This window comes from Pristiophorus japonicus, chromosome 11, assembly GCF_044704955.1.
Source record: "Pristiophorus japonicus isolate sPriJap1 chromosome 11, sPriJap1.hap1, whole genome shotgun sequence".
Taxonomy (NCBI): Eukaryota; Metazoa; Chordata; class Chondrichthyes; family Pristiophoridae; genus Pristiophorus; species Pristiophorus japonicus.
The window spans coordinates 125,096,206-125,116,291 of NC_091987.1; the positions used below are offsets into that span (position 1 = coordinate 125,096,206).

The 20,086-nt window shown below is 45.1% G+C and overlaps 1 protein-coding gene across 1 annotated transcript in view; it reads right to left on the reverse strand.

Moving 5' to 3' along the window:
* The window catches only part of LOC139276261 (H(+)/Cl(-) exchange transporter 4), a 126,358-nt gene extending 109,067 nt beyond the window's left edge, over positions 1-17,291 (reverse strand). The window contains exon 1 of the mRNA XM_070893992.1: positions 17,247-17,291. The gene's annotated coding sequence lies outside the window, so the exon portion shown is untranslated. The remainder of the gene's footprint in view (positions 1-17,246) is intronic.
* Positions 17,292-20,086: the final 2,795 nt, after the last annotated feature.

Genomic DNA, 20,086 nt, shown 5'->3' on the forward strand with positions numbered 1-20,086 from the left:
AGAAATATGATAAGTAGGCAGATTGTGATGTCAATCAGCGTGCAATGCTGATTGGACGCCAGCGCTGTTATTTTCATCATCATCGCTGGAGCTAACGCCCTCCCTTAACCTCACACAGCTGCAGGTTGGGCAGGAGGCAGGAAGGACCCCTCACCAGCGCTATTTAAAGAGAGCATCAGTAACTTTCAGGTAACTTGCTCTTTGATTTCTACTGGCCCTGTGCAAGTTTGTGGAACTGTTTGGCGCTTTCTAGAGTGACAAAGTTGTTGAGGTGACAGGGAGAGGTGCTGAAAGTGAAGATTGCTGAGGGGGAGAAGTCTGAAGCAGTTTCAGACTTCAAGGCTCCTGGTCAGACCACCTGAACCTAGTCAGACCACATGCACCTAGTCAGACCACATGCACCTAGTCAGACCACATGCACCTAGTCATGGCTGCTCCAGTCGTCAGACCCTTGGCCTGCAGCTTGTTAAAAATTTGTTCTTGGGATGTGGGCGTTGCTGGAAAGCCCAGCGGTTATTGCTCATCACTATGAGAAGGTGGTGGTGAGCCATCTTCTTGAACTGCTGCAATCCTTGTGGTGAAGGTACTCCTGTAGTGCTGTTAGGGTGGAAGTTCCATGATTTCAGCAACGATGAAGGAATGGTGATATATTTCCAAGTCAGGATGGTGTGTGACTTGGAGGGGAACTTGCAGGTGGTGGTGTTCCCATGCACCTGCTGCCCTTGTCCTTCTAGATGGTAGAGGTCGTGGGTTTGGGAGGTGTTGTCGAAGAAGCCGTGGCAAGTTGCTGCAGTGCATCTTGTAGCTGGTACACACTGCAGGCAAGGTGTGTCAGTAATGGAGGGAGTGAATGTTTAAGGTGGTGGATGGGGTGTCGATTAAATGGGCTGCTTTGTCCTTGATGATATCGAGCATCTTGAGTGTTGTTGGAGCTGCATTCATCCAGGCAAGTGGAGAGTATTCCTTCACACTTCTGACTTGTGCCTTGTAGATGGTGGAAAGTCTTTGGGGGGAGTCAGGAAGTGGACTCTCGCCTCAGAATACCCAGCTTCTGACCTGCTCTTCTAGCCACAGTATTTATGTGGCTGATCCAGTTAAGTTTCTGGTCAATGATGACCCCCAGGGTGTTGAGGGGGGTTCGGCAATGGTAATGCCTTTGAATATCAAGTTGCGGTGGTTAAACTCTATCTTGTTGGAGATAATAATTTCCTGGCACTTGTTTGGCATGAACGTTATTTGCCACTTATCAGCCCAAGCCTGAATGTCGACCAGGTCTTGCTGCACACGGGCTTGGACTGCTTCATTATCGGAGGAGTTACGAATGGAACTGAACACTATGCAATCATCAGCGAACATCTCAACTTCTAACCTTCTGATGGAGGAAAGGTCAATGATGAAGTAACTGAGGATGGATGGGCCGAGGATAAGACCCTGAGGAACTCTTGCAACGATGTCTTAGAATCATAGAAATTTATAGCACGGAAGGAGGCCATTTCGGCCCATCGTGTCGGCTGACCAAGTGCTATCGAGTCTAATCCCACTTTCCAGCTCTTGGTCCGTAGCCCTGAGGTTACGGCACTTTAAGTGCACATCCAAGTATTTTTTAAATGCGGTGAGGGTTTCTGCCTCTACCATTCAGGCAGTGAGTTCTAGACACCCACCACCCTCTGGGTGAAGAAATTTCTCCTCATATTGCCTCTAAATCTCCCCGAAATTACTTTAACTCTATGCCCCCTGGTTGTTGACCCCTCTGCTAAGGGAAATAGGTCCTTCCTATCCACTTTATCCAGGCCACTCAGAATTTTATACACCTCAATCAGGTCTCCCCTCAGCCTCCTCTGTTCCAGATAAATCAGACCCAGCATCACCAATCTTTTCCTAGCCAAAATTCTCCAGATCAGGCGACATTCTTGTAAATCTCCTCTGCACCCTTTCCAGTGCAATCGCGTCTTTCCTGTAATGTGGTGACCAGAACTGTACACAGTACTCCAGCGGTGGCCTAACCAGTGTTTTATACAGTTGAAGAATAATCTCCTTGCTCTTATATTCCATGCCTTGACTAATAAAGTATTCCATATGCCTTCTTAACCATCTTATCTACGTGGCCTACTACCTTCAGGGATCTGTGGACAAGCACTCCAAGGTCCCTTTGTTCCTCTACACTTTTCTGTGACATATCATTTAATATGTATTCCCTTGTCTTGTTAGCCCTCCACAGATGCATTACCTCACACTTAAGCGGATTGAATTCCATTTGCCCACCTGACCAATACATTGATATCTTCCTGCAGTCCGCAGCTTTCTTCATTATCAACCACACAGCCTACTTTAGTGTCATCTGCAAACTTCTTAATCATATCTCCAACATTCAAGTCCAATTCATTGAAATATACCACAAAAAGCAAGGGATCCAGCACTGAGCCCTGCAGAATCCCACTGGATACAGCCTTCCAGTCACAAAAACACCCATCAATCATTACCCTTTGCTTCCTGCCTCCGATCCAACTTGTCACTTTGTCTTGGATCCCGTGAGCTAATACTTTCGTGACCAGTCTGCCATGTGGGACCTTATCAAAAGCTTTGGTAAAATCTATTTACACTACATCATATGCACTGCCCTCGTCAACCCTCCTGGTTACCTCCTCGAAAAATTCAAATAAAATTAGTCACCTTACCTTTACAAATCCATGCTGACTGTCCTTGATTAATCCATGTCTTTCCAAATGAAGATTTATCCTGTCCCTCAGGATTTTTTCCAATAATTTTCCCACCACTGAGGTTAGGCTGACTGGCCTGTAATTACTCGGTCTATCCCTTTCTCCCTTTTTAAACAACGGTACAACATTAGCAGTCCTCCAGTCCTCTAGCACCACACTTGTAGCCAGAGAGGATTGGAAAATGATGGTCAGAGCCTCTGCTATTTCCTGTTTTGCTTCTCTTAACAGTCTGAAATACATTTCATCCGGGCCTAGGGATTTATCCACTTTCAAAGCTGCTAAGCCCCTTAATATTTCCTCTCACACTATTTTTATTTTGTCTAATATTTCACACTCCTCCTCCCTCATCGCAAAGACTGTATCGCCCCTCTCTTTTGTGAAAATGGATGCAAAGTATTCATTAAGAATTGTATCCACGTCTTCCGCCTCCACACACAGATTTCCATTATGGTCTCTAACCCTAACCCTAACCCTAACCCTAACCCTGTTCTTTCTTTAATTATCCTCTTGCTCTTAATATATGTATAAAACATCTTTGGGTTTTCTCTGATTTTACTTGCCAACATTTTTTCATGCTCTCTCTTTGCTTTCCCAATTTCCTTTTTAATTGCACCCCTACATTTCTATAGTCTCTGCAGTGTTGAGTCCTCGGTATCTGTCATAAGCTTTATTTTTTTTCTTTATCGTACACTGTATGTCCCTTGATATTCAGGGAGCTCTAGATTTGTTAGCCCCACCCTTTCTTTTAAAAAAAAGAACATACTTGCTCTGTACCCTCAGGATCTCTTTCTTGAATCCCTCCCACTGCTCTGACACTAATTTATCATCAAGTAGCCGTTTTCAGTCCACTTTGGCTAAATCCCATCTCAGCTCAGCAAAATTGGCTTTACCCCAATTGAGAACTTTCATTCCTGGTCCCCCTTTGTCCTTTTCTATAACTACCCTAAATCTTACTGAATTATGATCACTAGCACCAAAATGCTCTCCCACTGATACCCCTTCCACCTGCCCCTCTTCGTTCCCCAAAACCAAGTCCAGACCGCCCCCTCCCTTGTTGGGCTTGTTAGATACTGGCTAAAGCAGTTCTCCTGAATGCATTTTAGGAATTCCACACCCTCTGTACCATTCACACTACCCTTTTCCCAGTTAATATTAGGGTAGTTGAAATCCCCCACTATTACAGCTCTATACCTTCTGCACTTCGCAGCAATTTGTCCACATATTTGGTCTTCTATCTCTCTCTGGCTATTTGGGGGTCTATAGTACACTCCCCAATAGTGTGATCACCCCATTTTTGTTCTTCAATGCAACCCATATGGCCTCGTCTAACATATCATCCCTTCTCACAACTGTAATTGTTTCTTTAATCAATACTGCGACCCCCCTTCCTTTTTTACCCCCTCTCTATTCCATCTGAAAATCCTGTAACCAGGAATGTTGAGCTGCCTAACCAGCCCTTCTTTCAGCTATGTCTCAGTAATAGCTATAATATCGTACTCCCAAATGTCTATCTGTGCAGCTGCAGCAGCGAGGCAAAAATGTAGATAGAAACAAATCGAAAGGTGAAAGGTCACAGCCAAGGGGGTAAGTGATTGGCTGGTGATTGGTAAGTAGTTTTTCTTTTTCTTTTCCTTATCAGTAAGTAACCTTTAGCATTGTTGTTGCCAAATTAAGTTTATCTAAGGGTTAAGTCATGGCAGGAGAGCTCAGACACGTGTTATGCTCCTCCTGTACTATTTGGGAAGTCACAGACGCTCCCGGTGTCCCTGACGACCAGGTGTGCGGGAAGTGCATCCGCCTGCAGCTCCTGATGGACCGCATTGCGGCGCTGGAGCTGCAGGTGGATTCACTCTGGAGCATGCACGATGCTGAGAATGACGTGAATAGCACGTTTAGTGAGTTGGTCTTACCGCAGATAAAGGGTACACAGCCAGATAGGGAATGGGCGACCAACAGGAAGAGCAGTGCAAGGAAGGTAGTGCAGGGATCCCCTGCGGTCATTCCCCTGCAAAACAGATACACCGCTTTGAGTACTGTTGAGGGAGATGACTCATCAGGGGAGAGCAGCAGCAGTCAAGTTCATGTCACCGTGGGTGGCTCTGCTGCACAGGAGGGCAGGAAAAAGAGTGGGAGAGCTATAGTGATAGGGGGCTCAATTGTAAGGGGAATAGATAGCAACCGAACCTCCAGGATGGTATGTTGCCTCCCTGGTGCAAGGGTCAAGGATGTCTTGGAGCAGGTGCAGGGCATTCTGAAAAGGGAGGGTGAACAGCCAGTTGTTGTGGTGCATTATAGGTACCAACAATATAGGTAAAAAACGTGATGAGGTCTTACAAGACAAATTTAGGGAGCTAGGAGCTAAATTAAAAAGTAGGACGTCAAAAGTAGTAATCTCAGGATTGCTACCAGTGCCACGTGCTAGTCAGAGTAAGAATCGCAGGATAGCTCAGATGAATACGTGGCTTGAGGAGTGGTGCAGAAAGGAGGGATTCAAATTCCTTGGAATCGGTTCTGGGGGAGGTGGGACCAGTACAAACCGGACGGGTCTGCACCTGGGCAGGACCGGAACCAATGTCCTCGGGGGAGTGTTTGCTAGTGCTGTTGGGGAGGAGTTAAACTAATATGGCAGGGGGATGGGAACCTATGCAGGGAGACAGAGGGAAGTAGAATGGGGCCAGAAGCAAAAGATAGAAAGGAGAAAAGTAAAAGTGGAGGGCAGAGAAATCAAGGGCAAAAAGCAAAAAGGGCCACATTACAGCAAAATTCTAAAGGGGCAAAGTGTGTTAGAAAGACAAGCCTGAAGGCTCTGTGCCTCAATGCGAGGAATATTTGGAATAAGGTGGACGAATTAACTGTGCAGATAGCAGTTAAAAGGTATGATGTAATTGGCATCACGGAGACATGGCTCCAGGGTGACCAAGGCTGGGAACTTAACATCCAGTGGGTATTCAACATTTAGGAAGAATAGACAGAAAGGAAAAGGAGGCGGGGTGGCATTGCTGGTTAAAAAGAAAATTAATGCAATAGTAAGTAAGGACATTAGCTTGGATGATGTGGAATCGGTATGGGTGGAGCTACGGAATACCAAGGGGCAGAAAACGCTAGTGGGAGTTGTGCACAGACCACCAAACAGTAGCAGTAAGGTTGGTGACAGCACCAAACAAGAAATTAGGGATGCATGCAATAAAGGTACAGCAGTTATCATGGGTGACTTTAATCTATATATTGATTGGGTTAACCAAACTGGTAGCAATGCGGTGGAGGAGGATTTCCTGGAGGTATTAGGGATGGTTTCCTAGACCAATATGTCGAGGAACCAACCAGGGAGCTGGCCATCCTAGACTGGGTGATGTGTAATGAGAAAGGACTAATTAGCAATCTTGTTGTGCGAGACCCCTTGGAGAAAAGAGACCATAATATGGTAGAATTCTTTATTAGGATGGAGAGTGGCACAGTTAATTCAGAAACTCGAGTCCTGAACTTAAGGAAAGGTAACTTCGATGGTTTGAGGCATGAATTGGCTAGAATAGCCTGGCAAATGATTCTTAAAGGGTTGACAGTGGATAGGCAATGGCAAACATTTAAAGATCACATGGATGAACTTCAGCAATTGTACATCCCTGCCTGGAGTAAAAATAAAACAGGGAAGGTAGCTCAACCGTGGCTAACAAGGGAAATTAAGGACAGTGTTAAATCTAAGGAGGAGGCATATAAATTGGCCAGAAAAAGCAGCAAACCTGAGGACTCGAATTCAGCAGAGGAGGACAAAGAGTTTAATTAAGAGGGGGAAAAATAGAGTACGAGAAGAAGCTTGCCGGGAACATAAAAACTGACTGCAAAAGCTTCTATGCATATGTGAAGAGAAAAAGATTAGTGAAGACAAACGTAGGTCCCTTGCAGTTGGATTCAGGTGAATTTATAATGGGGAACAAAGAAATGGCAGAGCAATTAAACAAATACTTTGGTTCTGTCTTCACGAAGGAAGACACAAATAACCTTCTAGAAGTACTAAGGGACCGAGGGTATAGTGAGAAGGAGGAACTGAAGGATATCCTTATTAGATGGGAAATTGTGTTAGGTAAATTGATGGGATTGAAGGTCGATAAATCACCAGGGCCTGATAGTCTGCATCCCAGAGTACTTAAGGAAGTGGCCCTAGAAATAGTGGATGCATTGATGATCATTTTCCAACAATCTATCGACTCTGGATCAGTTCCTATGGACAGGAGGGTAGCTAATGTAACACCACTTTTTAAAAAAGGGAGGGAGAGAGAAAGCAGGTAATTATAGACCAGTTAGCCTGACATCAGTGGTGGGGAAAATGTTGGAATCAATTATTAAGGATGTTTGGAAAGCAGTGACAGGATCGGTCCAAGTCAGCATGGATTTATGCAAGGGAAATCATGCTTGACAAATATTCTGGAATTTTTTGAGGATGTAACTAGTAGAGTGGACAAGGGAGAACCAGTGGATGTGGTGTATTTGGACTTTCAAAAGGCTTTTGACAAGGTCCCACACAAGAAATTGGTGTGCAAAATCACAGCACATGGTATTGGGGGTAATATACTGACGTGGATAGAGAACTGGTTGGCAGACAGGAAGCAGAGAGTCGGGAGAAATGGGTCCTTTTCAGAATGGCAGGCAGTGACTAGTGGAGTGCCGCAGGGCTCAGTGGTGGGACCCCAGCTCTTTATAATATACATCAATGATTTGGATGAAGGAATTGAGTGTAATATCTCCAAGTTTGCAGATGACACTAAACTGGGTGGCGGTGTGAGCTAAGAGGCTGCAGGGTGACTTGGAGAGATGATGTGAGTGGGCAAATGCATGACAGATGCAGTATAATGTGGATAAATGTGAGGTTATCCACTTTGGTGGCAAAAACACGAAGACAGAATATTATCTGAATGGCGGTACATTAGGAAAAGGGGAGGTGCAACGAGACCTGGGTGTCATGGTTCATCAGTCATTGAAAGTTGGCATACAGGTACAGCAGGCGGTGAAGAAGGCAAATGATATGTTGGCCTTCATAGCTAGGGGATTTGAGTATAGGAGCAGGGAGGTCTTACTGCAGTTGTACAGGGCCTTGGTGAGGCCTCACCTGAAATATTGTGTTCAGTTTTGGTCTCCTAATTTGAGGAAGGACGTTCTTACTATTGAGGGAGTGCAGCGAAGCTTCACCAGACTGATTCCCGCGATGGCTGGACTGACATATGAGGAGAGACTGGATCAACTGGGCCTTTATACATTGGAGTTTAGAAGGATGAGAGGGAATCTCATAGAAACATAAAAGATTCTGATGGGACTCAACAGGTTAGATGCGGGTAGAACAGTCTTAGGATAAGGGGTTGGCCATTTAGGACTGAGATGAGGAGAAACTTCTTCACTCAGAGAGTTGTTAACCTGTGGAATTCCCTGCTGCAGAGAGTTGTTGATGCCAGTTCATTGGATATATTCAAGAGGGAGTTAGATATGGCCCTTACAACTAAGGGGATCAAGGGGTATGGAGAGAAAGCAGGAAAGGGGTACTGAGGGAATGATCAGCCATGATCTTATTGAATGGTGGTGCAGGCTTGAAGGGCCGAATGTCCTACTCCTGCACCTATTTTCTATGTTTCTATGTTTCTCTCAGCTCATCTGCCTTATTTCCTATACTCCTTGCATTGAAGTATATACCATTTAGTGGTGCCAAACTCCCCTGTTGTCTATTTTCCATCACCTGTTTCCTCTGTCTTCCAAATTCACTTTCTACTTTACTGCTGCCCAATTCCAGCTTTGCTTCTCTCCCCACTGAATCTATTCTCCGGTTCCCATCCTCCTGTCAAACTAGTTTAAACCCTCCCGAACAGCACTAGCAAACCCTCCCGCGAGGATACTGGTCCCGGCTCTGTTGAGGTGCAACCCGTCCGGCCTGTACAGGTCCCACCTCCCCCCGAAATGGTCTCAATGCCTCAGGAATCTGAAGCTCTCCTGCCTGCATCATCTCTCCAGCCTATCTTCTCTATCCTCCTATTTCTGTACTCATCAGCACGTGGCACCGGCAGTAATCTGGAGATTACTACCTTTGCGGTCCTGCTTTTTAATCTCTCTCCGAGCACCCTAAAATCTGCTTGCGTGACCTCATCCCTCTTCCTACCTATGTCATTGGTCCCGATATGGACCACAAACTCCGGCTGGTCTCCCTTTCCCCACAGAATGTCTTGCAGCCGCTCGGTGCCACCAGAGAGGCAACATACCATCCTGGAGTCACGTCTGTGTGGCCACAGAAACACCTGTCTGCTCCCATGACTTTTGAATCCCCTAACACTATTGCTCCCCCCCCCCCCGTGCAGCTGAGCCACCCGTAATGCCATGGACTTGGCTCTGGCTACACTCCCCGGAAGCACCATCGCCCTCACCAGTACTCAGAACAGAATACCGGTTGGAGAGAGAGATGGACTGGGGGGACTCCTGCACTACCTGCCTCGTACTCCTCCTCTGTCTGGTGATCACCCATTTCCTCTCTGCCTGCACATTCTTAAGCTGCAGGTGCCCGCCTCCTGAAACGTGCTATCCACAAAATTCTCAGTCTGGCGGATGCACCGCAGTGACTCCAGTCGCCGCTCAAGCTTTGAAATGCGGAGCTCGAGAGTTGCTGCAGCTGGAGACACCTCCTGCACATGTGGTCATCCAGGCTGCGCGAAGCATCCAGGATTTCCCACATGGCACAGGATGTGCACTCTACGGGACTGAGCTGCCCTGCCATGCCTCTAGTTAATAGACTCGGAACTATCGAGCAGAAGTAAACTCTAAAACATAGCAAAACACACCCAGCAGCTACTCAGCAGATTTAATTAATTAGGTTTTTAGATTAGAAATATCACTCATCCATGTTTACTTTTTAAAAAATTGATTTTAAACTTCCCCTCTTTTCCGAATTCCCATTCTTTTCAAATTCCCAAATAAAGTACTCTGCTTAAGTCCACTCCCTTTAAGACTGCTCTGTACAGACGACTCTGCGCTCTGAAAAACTGTTGACTTTTATACTCTTGCAGCTACACCCAATTTACAAGTATTGACTCAGCTCCCCTATTCTCGGTGATTAACACCTATTTAAGACAAACACAGCTGACTGATAGTTAACTGCCACTGGCAGTCAATTTCTGTTAACTACAGTTTAAAGTTCTAGGTTTAAATCAAAATGTTAAACTAGATTTCATTATGTACATCTTCTACTTACCTAATACTTACCAGAAATTGCCAAACTGCCAGAATTGTTTTTTGGAATTAACACCATTACTGGCCAATTACAGAACAAGTCTAGTTGCTCTTTGTAAGTGTAGCCCTTTCTCAAATCCTGAATAATTGAAAATTACAGAGGAGAGAAATACCTTGAGAAACCATCTTCAGTAACAGTCATTATAACTGGAACCTATGCATTTTTTTTTAAATATCAAAACAAAAATTAGCATAAAATCATCAACTTTTTTTCTGAGGTAACTCTCCTCAAATAAACAATGTAGGCAATATTAACAGGATCCCAATTGCCATTTTAGGTAGGAACTGGTCAGGACCTGCGCAGTGCACACTCCGAACAGTTCCACAGGAGATGAGGCCCGGCCAAAGGTAAGACTTGAATTATTTTTGTGGGCCTCAGAAGAACAGGTGTGTACCACCGGGGTCCACAAAGATAATCAGTGTCACTGCCACCCCGGAACCCCGTCCTCTTGCTGGCGGCAGCTCTGGCTCAGCTTTTGGGTTTCAATCCGGCGGACTGTGGCGGAACACCTGTTTGGCATCCCACAGCTCGTCTGGTGAATACCGGAATGGACGGTTGGCCAAAGGTCCAAATCTATCCCACTGTGAGTACAGTACAAAAACTGCTCGCACAGCACGAGTCAAAGCTGCAATCACTCTTCCTGCTGTTGTTTATGATGATGATTTGAAGCCCTCAATGAGATTACAGGTTAGTGCTCACTCCACTCAATGGCAGTGAAATTGGTCCTGGCCAATAGTGAACCAACACGAGAGAAAAACCTTCTTAACCTCATCCTCACCAATCTACCTGTCGCAGATACATCTGTTCACAGACAGCAGTGGTAGCAGTGACCACCGCACAGTCCTTGTAGAGATGTTGTGTGGCACTACCACTGTGCTGAATGGCATAGATTCAGAACAGATCTAGCAGCTCAAAACTGGGCATCCTTGAGGTGCTCTGGGCCATCAGCAGCAGCAGAATTGTATTCCATCACAATCTGTAACCTCATAGCCCAGCATATATTCTTCACTCTACCATTACCATCAAGCCAGGGGACTAACTCTGATTCAATGGTGTAGAAGAGCATTTCTAGGAGCAGCTCTAGGCATACCTGAAAATGGGGTGCCAATCTGGTGAAGTTACAACACAGGACTACATGCATTCTAAACAGCGAAAGCAGCATGCTATAGACAAAGCGAAGCAATCCCACAACCAATGGATCATAAGATATACGGCACAGAAACAGGCCATTCAGCCCAACCATGCTATGCCAGGGTTTATGCTCCACTCGAGCCTTCCCCCTGTCTTTCCTCATCTAAATCTATCTGCATAACTTTCTATTCCCTTCTCCCTCATATGCTTGTCAGCCTCCTCTTAAATGCATCTATATTATTTGCTTCATCCACTCCCTGTGGTAGCGAGTTCCATATTCGCATCACTCTCTGGGTAAAGAAGTTTGTCAGAATTCCCTATTTGATTTCTTGGTCAATCTCTTATATTGATGGCCACTAGTTTTGCTCTTCCCCACAAGTGGAAACACTCTCTCAAAATCCACTCTATCCAAACCTTTCATAATTTTAAAGACCTCTATTAGGTCACCCCTCAGCTTTCTTTTTTCAAGAGAAAGGAGACCCAGCCTGTTCATTCCTTCCTGATATGTATATCCTCGCATTTCTGGTATCATCCTTGTAAATCTTCTCTTCACCTTTTCCAGTGTCTCTATTTACTTTTTATAATATGGCAACCAGAACGGTACGCAGTATTCCAAGTGTGGTCTAACCAAGGTTCGATACTTCCCTACTTTTCAATTCTATACCTCTAGAAACATAGAAACATAGAAAATAGGTGCAGGAGTAGATCATTTGGCCCTTCGAGCCTGTACAACCATTCAATATGATCATGGCTGATCATGCAACTTCAGTACCCCATTCCAGCTTTCTCTCCATACCCCTTGATCCCTTTAGCCATAAGAGTCACATCTAACTCCCTTTTGAATATATCTAACGAATTGGTCTCAACAACTTTCTGTGGTAGAGAATTCCACAGGTTCACAATTCTCTGAGTGAAGAAGTTTCTCCTCATCTCGGTCCAAAATGGCTTACCCCTTATCCTTAGACTGTGACCCCTGGTTCTGGACTTCCCCATCGGGAACATTCTTCCTGCATCTAACCTGTCTAATCCTGTCAGAAATTTACATGTTTCTATGAGATCCCCTCTCATTCTTCTAAATTCCAGTGAATATAAGCCTAGTCGATCCAGTCTTTCTTCATATATCAGTCCTGCCATCCCAGCAATCAGTCTGGTGAACCTTCGCTGCACTCCCTCAATAGCAAGAATGTCCTTCCTCAGATTAGGAGACCAAAACCGTACACAATATTCAAGGTGTGGCCTCACTAAGGCCCTGTACAACTGCAGTAAGACCTCCCTGCTCCTATACTCAAATCCTCTCGCTTTGAAGGCCAACATGCCATTTGCCTTCTTCATTGCCTGCTGTACCTGCATGCCAACTTTGAATGACTGATGTACCATGACACCCAGGTTTCATTGCACCTCCCCTTTTCCTAATCTGTCACCATTCAGATAATATTCTGCCTTCCTGTTTTTGCCACCAAAGTGGATAACCTCACATTTATCTACATTATACCGCATCTGTCATGCATTTGCCCACTCACTTAGCCTGTCCAAGTCACCCAGCAGCCTCTTAGCATCTTCCTTACAGCTCTCATTGCCACCCAGCTTAGTGTCATCTGAAAACTTGGAGATAGTACATTCAATTCCTTTGTCTAAATCATTAATGTATATTGTCAATAGCTGGGGTCCCAGCACTGAACCTTGCGGTACCCCACTAGTCACTGCCTGCCATTCTGAAAAGGACCAGTTTATTCCCACTCTTCGCTTCCTGTCTGCCAAACAGTTCTCTATCCACGTCAATACATTACCCCAATACCATGTGCTTTAATTTTAGACACCAATCTCTTGTGTGGGACCTTGTCAAAAGCCTTTTGAAAGTCCAAATACACCACATCCACTGGTTCTCCCTTGTCCACTACTAGTTACATCCTCAAAAAATTCTAGATTTGTCAAGCATGATTTCCCTTTCATAAATCGATGCTGAATTGGACCGATCCTGTCACTGCTTTCCAAATGCATCTTTAATAATTGATTCCAACATTTTCCCCACGACCAATGTCAGGCTAACCGGTCTATAATTCCCTGTTTTCTCTCTCCCTCTTTTTTAAAAAGTGGGGTTACATTAGCTACCCTCCAATCCATAGGAACTGATCCAGAGTCTATAGAATGTTGGAAAATGACCACTATTTCTAGGGCCACTTCCTTAAGTACTCTGGGATGCAGACTATCAGGCCCTGGGGATTTATCGGCCTTCAATCCCATCAATTTACCTAACACAATTTCCTGACGAAAAAGGATTTCCTTCAGTTCCTCCTTCTTGCTAGACCCTCGGTCCCCTAGTATTTCCAGAAGGTTATTTGCGTCTTCCTTAGTGAAGACAGAACCAAAGTATTTGTTCAATTGGTCTGCCATTTCTTTGTTCCCCATTATAAATTCACCTGATTCTGACTGCAAGGGACTTATGTTTGTCTTCACTAATCTTTTTCTCTTCACATATCTATAGAAGCTTTTGCAGTCAGTTTTTATGTTCCTTACTCATACGCTATTTCCCCCCTCCAGTTAAACCCTTAGTCCTCCTCTGCTGAATTTTAAATTTCTCCCAGTCCTCAGGATTGCTGCTTTTTTTGGCCACTTTATATCCCTCTTCCTTGGATTTAACACTATCCCTAATTTCCCTTGTTAACCATGGTTGAGCCACCTTCCCCGTTTTATTTTTACGCCAGACAGAGATGTACAATTGTTGAAGTTCATCCATGTGATCTTTAAAATTCTGTCATTGCCTATCCACCGTCAACCCTTTAAGTATCATTCGCCAGTCAATTCTAGCCAATTCATGCCTCATACCATCGAAGTTACCTTTCTTTAAGTTCAGGACCCTAGTCTCTGAATTAACTGTGTCACTCTCCATCTAAATGAAGAATTCTACCATATTATGGTCACTCTTCCCCAAGGGGCCTCGCACAACAAGATTGCTAATTAGTCCCTTTTCATTACACATCACCCAGTCTAAGATGGCCAGCTCTCCATTGCTATTTCCTCAAAATATTAGTCAAAAGTGCTGTATCTTTATTGCACACATCCCTTATTTCTTGTTTGATGCTGTCCCCAACCTCACTACTACTGTTTGGTGGTCTGTACACAACTCCCACCAACGTTTTCTGCCCTTTGGTATTCCGTAGCTCCACCCATACCGATTCAGCATCATCCAAGCCAATGTCCTTCCTTACTATTGCATTAATTTCCTCTTTAACCAGCAACGCCACCCTGCCTCCTTTTCCTTTCTGTCTATCCTTCCTAAATGTTGAATACCCCTGGATGTTGAGTTCCCAGCCTTGGTCACCCTGGAGCCATGTATCTGTGATGCCAATTACATCATATCCATTAACTGCTATCTGCGCAGTTAATTCGTCCACTTTATTCTAAATACTCCTCGCATTGAGGCACAGAGCCTTCAGGCTTGTCTTTCTAACACACTTTGATCCTTTAGAATTTTGCTGTAATGTGGCCCTTTTTGTTTTTTGCCTTGGGTTTCTCTGCCCTCCACTTTTACTATTCTCCTTTCTATCTTTTGCCTCTGTCTCCCTGCATAGGTTCCCATCCCCCTGCCATATTAGTTTAACTCCTCCTCAACAGCACCAGCAAACACTCCCCCTAGGACATTGGTTCCGGTCCTGCCCAGGTGCAGACCACCCGGTTTGTACTGGTCCCACCTCCCCCAGAACCAGTTCCAATGCCCCAGGAATTTGAATCCCTCCCTTCTGCACCACTCCTCAAGCCACGTATTCATCTGAGCTATCCTGCGACTCCTACTCTGACTAACACGTGGCACTGGTAGCAATCCTGAGATTACTACTTTTGAGGTCCTACTTTTTAATTTAGCTCCTAGCTCCCTAAATTCGTCTCGTAGGACCTCATCCCGTTTTTTACCTATATTGTTGGTACCTATATGCACCACAACAACTGGTTGTTCACCCTCCCTTTTCCGAATGTCCTGCACCTGCTCAGAGACATCCTTGACCCTTGCACATACCATCCTGGAGTCTCGGTTGCGGCCGCAGAAATGCCTATCTATTCCCCTTACAATTGAATCCCCTATCACTATCGTTCTCCACCACTGGTGCACCGTGGCTGCAGTGTGTATCATTTACAAGATGCACTGCAGCAACATGCCAAGGCCTTCGACAGCACCTCCCAAAGTTACACACCATCATGACTTGGAAGTATATCACTGTTCCTTCATCATCGCTGGGTCAAAATCCTGGAACTCCCTCCCTAACCGCACTATGGGAGTACCTTCACCACACGAACTGCAGTGGTTCAAGGCAGCGGCTCACTGCCACCTTCTCAAAGGCAATTAGGATGGGCAATAAATGCTGGGCTTGCCAGTGACACCCACATCTCGTGAATGAATAAAATAAAATGCACGTTGTTTTGTTAGCCAGTATCAATTTCTGTCTACAGTAATATATAAAATAGAAGATTTACAAAGACAGCCCAGTCACGAGACACTTAGAAATTAATCCATCCAGATCAACCCTCCCCATTGCTGCAAGTAGTTGCTTCTTAAATGATTAAAGGCTTTCACCTCCACCACTTTGCCTGAAAGTTCCTTCCAAATGTTGATCAGTCGCTATGTGAAGAACCTTCTGATATCAATCCTAAAGTGACCTTTTACTCACCTGGACCGGAATCTCCTTTTCCTGCACCCACTGTTGATTTTACAGTGTAACCTGTTCCATGCCATGTACAATCTTTTATCCATCTATAAGCTCACCTCTCAGACTCTCTTTCCCGAGCTGAGAAGCCGAGGGCCCTCCAATCTTTCCTGATAACTCAGACCGTGGCACGAGGAGATCACCCTTGTGGCTCTTCTCTGCACTGCTCCAGTGTCTGGGTGATCGGAGATGGACACACTACTCATGGTGGGGTCTGACCAGAGCACTCTTTGTTGATTGCATTCCTTCAATCCTCCAACTTAGGTCCTCCAACTTCGAGCTGAAGTCAAGCACCTTCTTAGAATTAAATTTTGAGGGAGATTTACTCTTGGCAGAGTTCATAAAGTTCCCACAGCAGCCATTTTCAGAGCAATGTTGGTGGAAACGTGGCAACAGATTGCCCTCTAGGCTGCAGATGCCGTGTGGGAAGGAGAGACTCAATAAATGAACTCGTGGAAGAGGCTAAACACCGACAGAGGAAGTTGCACTGATCAATGTGAGCTGGTAGCACTCAAATTCCCAGCACGTTGGACCATGGAGTGTGGAAGCAGGATTCAGCACAGCATGCCCACATAGGGAGATCGTGCTCTCGGAGGGAGTTTCTGACAGACATGGAAAGTTCAGAGTCTCTATCAGCCTAGCTGGGCTTTGCAGGGAACACTGGGCCCGATGGCACAGAGTGGGCAGCTGGAACAACTGCCATTAAAAAGACAACTTTTGATTAACAAAAAAAATCTACAGCATCCCAGGGTGTATATTTCTCAAAATAAATGGTTTGCTATTCGGAGAAAAAAAACTGCAACAGCTATAATTAAAAGCGTTAATTTTGTTGATTATCTTTTGAATCGATCAAAACTCCAGGTTACAAAATTATTATCTGTAAAATATATCCCACAGATATTTAGTTTGGTTTTCCTTTCCTACCCCTCCTCAAGAGCACAATGATTTAATTTGCATTCTGTGAGCACTGAGCACCGAGTCCTGCTTTTCGCAAGGGTCTCTATCATTTGGTGCAACTAACAGCTTTGCATAATTTCTTATTTAAATTTCACCTTCATTGTACACTGAACAGTGATTATATTACGAGCCGGAATGACTAGACTAGAAAATCACACAATACCCTTGAGACACATTGTGCTAATGCTCCTCTCTGCTTTCCACCCCCCCTTTCAGCATTACAGACCATCTGCTGTCACACAGTGCAGGCTCACACTGACACAGGACTATTGCTGTTGTATGTAACAGCTTAAGATCCTTGCACGGCCCTGCTCGTAGCTAAGTGCCTTTGCAAATGCAAATTGTTGACGTTCTAGCTCCATTTGATTCTATCATCAGTCAATAGATTAGTCAGTAATATCACTTAAGCAGACTAAATCTACATTCATTATCTCTTCAACTGGTTTTGACACAGAATCTTTCGGCCTTGTGGCATGCATCTCTTCCTACCTGCACTGTTGCACAATCTACTGCAGACTCATAGCTTCTTCTGCCATTCCTTCCAGGGAACAGCTGAAAAAGTAGTGATGTCACCAACAGGAAAGAGTAATAATCACATGACTTGGTGCTAAGATGTCAGATCCAGGAATAGATCTGGATATTCAGCTGAAAGGATTCTGTCACTACAGCAATTGCAAAATATTGGGAATTATTCTAAGAATAAACAATTTGTGAAAAGTAAAAATTACATTGGACGTAAAAGAAATGCAAACTCAATAAGCATCTCTTTTTAGCCAGCCTGTGTTAAACTCAAGTCCTTTGACAATTTAAGGTTGAAATGTGCCAGTGTATTTTTTTGAAAGGAAGTTCCGTGAAAGCAGGTAAATTAAAAGCTGTGGTACAAGTTGTTTCTGCAGGTCTATAAATGAGGGAGTGTAGCTTTGCACCTTATCTGAGCAGAGATCAGCGAAGCTGCAGAAGAATTCCATGGTGAGGTGATTCACTGAACTTCCTCTTCAAAATGTTTACCCATCAGATTAACACAGAGACGTGTAGAGTGATACATTTTGGTAGGAAGAATGAGGAGACCATGCTAGAGACCGAAAAACAAAAACAACTCAATTGGAATGGAATTGGGCAGGTTCGAGGGTTATGTAGCCACTAGTCCTACTTTCAAACTGGGAGTTCAGATTTGGGGCTGGTCATCCATCCAGTCATTGCTTTTTTAAAATTCATTCTCAGGATGTGGACATCACTGGCATTTATTGCCCAACACCAGTGACTTAACGGAGTGACTTTCTGGGCCACTTTAGAGAGCAATAAAGAGTCAACCATGTTGGTTTGGGTCTGCACTCTTACACATAGGCCAGACCAGGTGAGGACGGCAGCTTCCCTTCCCTAAAGGACATTAATGAACCAGTTGGGATTTTACAACAATCCAACAGCTCCATGGTCAGCTTTAAATTTCCAGATTTAAAAAAAAATTGAATTCAAATTCTTAAACTGTCATTGATATGTCCTTACTATACCGTATAAATGCACACAAGGCCCATACTTGAGAGAAGGTCACTCTGTGACCAGTTACCTTTATTACCAAGACCTCAAGTGATGAAGGTGGGTGGAGCTTCCCCTTTTATACCTGCAAGTCCAGGTTAGGAGTGTCTCCCACAAGTTCACCCTCTTGTGGTCAATGTTCTCAAGGTGTCAAACTTAGATCAGATTATACATGGGTTACAATGCTGGTTGAATACATGACATCACCTTCCCCACCCCCCCCCCCCCAAGTCTTATTGGGATCACAGGTTAAGTCTCTCTGGTGCTTTACGCTTCCTTGTAGAGCGCCTGAGTTGGGGCTCCGGTTGTTGGGCACTGGCCTGAGTGTCTGCTGTTTGCGGTGCCTCAGGCCTGTCCGGACTGCCCACAGTGACTGGGCTCTCCTCCACTTGGTTCCGGTGTTCGGTCACCTGTGGTGGAGTAAACTCTACATTGTGTTCTTCCTCTGCTTCTCCTATGGGGTTGCTGAATCTCCTTTTAGTTTGATCCACGTGTTTGCGGCAGATTTGTCCATTGATAGGTTTAACTACCAAAACCCTATTCCCCTCTTTGGCAATAACAGGGCCTGCAAGCCATTTGGGCCCTGCAGCATAATTAAGGACAAAAACAGGGTCATTGACATCAATACATCGCGCCCTCGCATTCCTGTCATGGTAGTCACATTGTGACTGACGTCTGCTGTCAACAATTTCTTTCATGGTGTGTTGTACAAGGGATAACCTGGTTTTGAGCGCCCTTTTCATTAGCAGCTCTGCGGATGGAACCCTTGTGAGTGGTCGGAATCTATTGGCCAACAGAAGGCGTGATAAGCGGCTTTGTAGGGAACCCCCTTGGATTCTGAGCATCCCCTGTTTGATTATCTGCACTGCTCGTTCCATCTGGCTGTTTGAAGCCGGCTTGAACGGTGCCGTTCTGACATGGTTGATTCCATTGCCTGCCATGAAGTCCTGGAATTCAGTGCTTGTGAAGCACGGGCCATTGTCGCTGACCAAGACATCCGGTAGACCGTGGGCAGCGAACATTGCCTGTAGACTTTCTACCATGGCAGAGGATGTGCTCGAATTTAAAATGGCACACTCAATCCATTTGGAGTAGGATTCCACTATAATCAAAAAAAATTTTCCCATGAAAGGACCTGCGTAGTCCACATGGTTGCGTGACCATGGCTTGGCGTGCCAGGACCAGGGGCTAAGGGGGGCTTCCCTGGGTGCATTGCCCAGCTGAGCACACGTGTTGCACCTGCGAACACAAAGTTCCAGGTCTGCATCTATCACTGGCCACAAAACATATGACCTGGCAATTGTCTTCATCATGACGATGCCCGGGTGCTCATTGTGAAGTTCTCTGATAAACACCTCTCTGCCCCTCTGGGGCATGACTACTTGGTTTCCCCACAGTAGGCAATCGGCCTAAATCGAGAGTTCATCCTTGCGCCTATGAAACGGTTTAAATTCCTCAGGGCATGTCCCGTACATGGCTGCCCAGTCCCCATTCAGGACACATTTCTTAACTAAAGACAGTAGATGGTCTTTATTTGTCCAAACTTTAATCTGACGGGCTGTCACAGGTGAGCCTTTGCTTTCGAAAGCTTCAACAGCCATGACTATCTCAGCATCATGCTCAGTTGCCCCCTCAGTGGTGGCTAGTGGGAGCCTGCTGAGTGCATCGGCGCAGTTTTCAGTGCCTGGTCTGTGCCAAATTGTGTAGTCATAGTCGGCTAATGTAAGTGCCCACCTCTGTATGTGGGCCGATACATTTGCATTTATGGCCTTGTTGTCGGCCAAAAGGGACGTTAG